This window comes from Gambusia affinis, linkage group LG20, assembly GCF_019740435.1.
Source record: "Gambusia affinis linkage group LG20, SWU_Gaff_1.0, whole genome shotgun sequence".
NCBI classification, from domain to species: domain Eukaryota; kingdom Metazoa; phylum Chordata; class Actinopteri; order Cyprinodontiformes; family Poeciliidae; genus Gambusia; species Gambusia affinis.
This window is the reverse complement of record NC_057887.1, coordinates 1,068,442-1,070,941: the sequence shown is the minus strand read 5'-3', so window position 1 is coordinate 1,070,941 and position 2,500 is coordinate 1,068,442. Positions and strand designations below refer to the sequence as shown.

The 2,500-nt window shown below is 47.6% G+C and overlaps 1 protein-coding gene across 7 annotated transcripts in view; it reads right to left on the bottom strand.

Moving 5' to 3' along the window:
• Positions 1–2,500, bottom strand: part of arhgap23b (Rho GTPase activating protein 23b) — a 517,086-nt gene that overhangs the window by 18,046 nt on the left and 496,540 nt on the right. The gene's annotated exons all lie outside the window — the stretch shown is intronic.

Here is a 2,500-nt window from a genome sequence, read left to right as displayed (position 1 = left end):
GACATCCAGGAATCCTTATTCTGTTAAAATCACACTGAGAACCAGAGCACTGAGGCGCAGTAATTTTTTCGCCCACAAGATGGAGCCACCACAGGAGCTTAAATTAATATATACCCTGAAAATAGTGCCTGGAGAGAGGCTGGAAAAATCAAACTTGACCCCTGGAGACATCCAGGAATCCTTATTCTGTTAAAAATCACACAGACAACCAGGCCTGGAGGTCAGAGGCCACCACACTTGACATTTACCCTGAAAATAGTGCCTGGAAAGAGGCTGGAAGATTCAAACTTGACCCCTGCAGACCTCCAGGAATGCTTATTCTGTAAAAAATCACACTGACAACCAGGCCTGGAGGTCAGAGGCCACCACAATTGACATTTACCCTGAAAATAGTGCCTGGAAAGAGGCTGGAAGATTCAAACCTCACCCCTGCAGACCTCCAGGAATGCTTATTCTGTCAAAAATCACACTGACGACCAGGCCTGGAGGTCGGAGGCCACACTTGACATTGATACCCTGAAAATAGTGCCTGGAAAGAGGCTGGAAGATTCAAACTTGACCCCTGCAGACCTCCAGGAATGCTTATTTTGTTAAAAATCACACTGAGAACCAGGCCTGGAGGTCAGAGGCCACCACACTTGATACATTTACCCTGAAAATAGTGCCTGGAAAGTGGCTGGAAGATTCAAACCTGACCCCTGCAGACCTACAGTAATGCTTATTCTGTCATAATCAACACTGAAATCCAGGCCTGGAGGTCAGAGGCCACCACAATTAACATTTACCCTGAAAATAGTGCCTGGAAAGAGGCTGGAAAAATCAAACCTGGCCCCTGCAGACATCCAGGAATCCTTATTCTGTTAAAAATCACACTTGGAACCAGGCCTGGAGGTCAGAGGCCACCACAATTAATATATACCCTGAAAATAGTGCATGGAAAGGGGCTGGAAAAATCAAACCTGACCCCTGCAGACATCCAGGAATCCTTATTCTGTTAAAAATCACACTTGAGAACCAGGCCTGGAGGTCAGAGGCCACCACAATTAATTTATACCCTGAAAATAGTGCCTGGAAAGAGGCTGCAAAAGTCAAACCTGACCCCTGCAGACATCCAGGAATCCTTATTTTGTTAAAAATCACACTGAGAACCAGGCCTGGAGGTCAGAGGCCACCACAATTAATATTTACCCTGAAAATAGTGCCTGGAAAGAGGCTGCAAAAGTCAAACCTGACCCCTGCAGACATCCAGGAATCCTTATTCTGTTAAAAATCACACTGAGAACCAGGCCTGGAGGTCAGAGGCCACCACAATTAATATATACCCTGAAAATAGTGCATGGAAAGGGCTGGAAAAATCAAACTTGACCCCTGCATCCACCTTATTCTGTTAAAAATCACACTTGGAACCAGGCCTGGAGGTCAGAGGCCACCACAATAAATGCATACCCTGAAAATAGTGCATTGGAAAGAGGCTGGAATATTCAAATTGACCCCTGCAGACATCCAGGAATCCTTATTCTGTTAAAAATCACACTGAGAACCAGGCCTGGAGGTCACAGGCCACCACAATTGATATATATACCCTGAAAATAGTGCCTGGAGAGAGGCTGGAAGCTTCAAATTTGACCCCTACAGACATCCAGGAATCCTTATTCTGTTAAAAATCACACTGAGAACCAGGCCTGGAGGTCAAAGGCAGCCACATAATGCATACCCTGAAAATAGTGCCTGGAAAGAGGCTGGAAGAAAAGAATTTGACCCCTGCAGACCTCCAGGAATCCTTATTCTGTCAAAAATCACACTGAGAACCAGGCCTGGAGGTCAGAGGCCACCACAATTAATACATACCCTGAAAATAGTGCCTGGAGAGAGGCTGGAAAAATCAAACTTGACCCCTGCAGACATCCAGGAATCCTTATTCTGTTAAAAATCACACTGACAACCAGCTGGGGGGAGATTTCTTTATTGCATGCCCACTCAAGGAAGCCACAAGCAGGCCTCATTCGCCACAAACACTCACCTACACACCTCCAGGAATCCTTATTCTGTCAAAAATCCGGCCCCGGAGCTCCAAAGGGGACAAAATTCAAGTATGCCCAAACAAACCACTCAAACCTCAAGCGCGGCGCAGTACTTTTTTCGTCCACAAGAGGGAGCCACAGGACAGCCGATAAAACCTCCGTGGGCCACTCTCAGCAGCCAATATGCCCGGAATGCTGCTTTAAAAACGGCAAACGGTCGTGGAAACATGCCCTGCAAAGCTCCGGAGGTGTCTTTGTGCAATTTACAAGTACAGAGCTCCACACGGACCAAACACACAGCAAATGCCCAGACAGAGCCAAGCTGCCCGGCCACGGATTTCAAACAAGCTCCCCCAAACACATGGAGCCACAAACAACCCCACGCACCTCTCGAGCCTGCATACCCACACTTAAGCACCCCTCCGCGGACTACACCAACCAATGTGCGGCCCCTGGAGGCTCGTGCCCCTGGTAAGGCA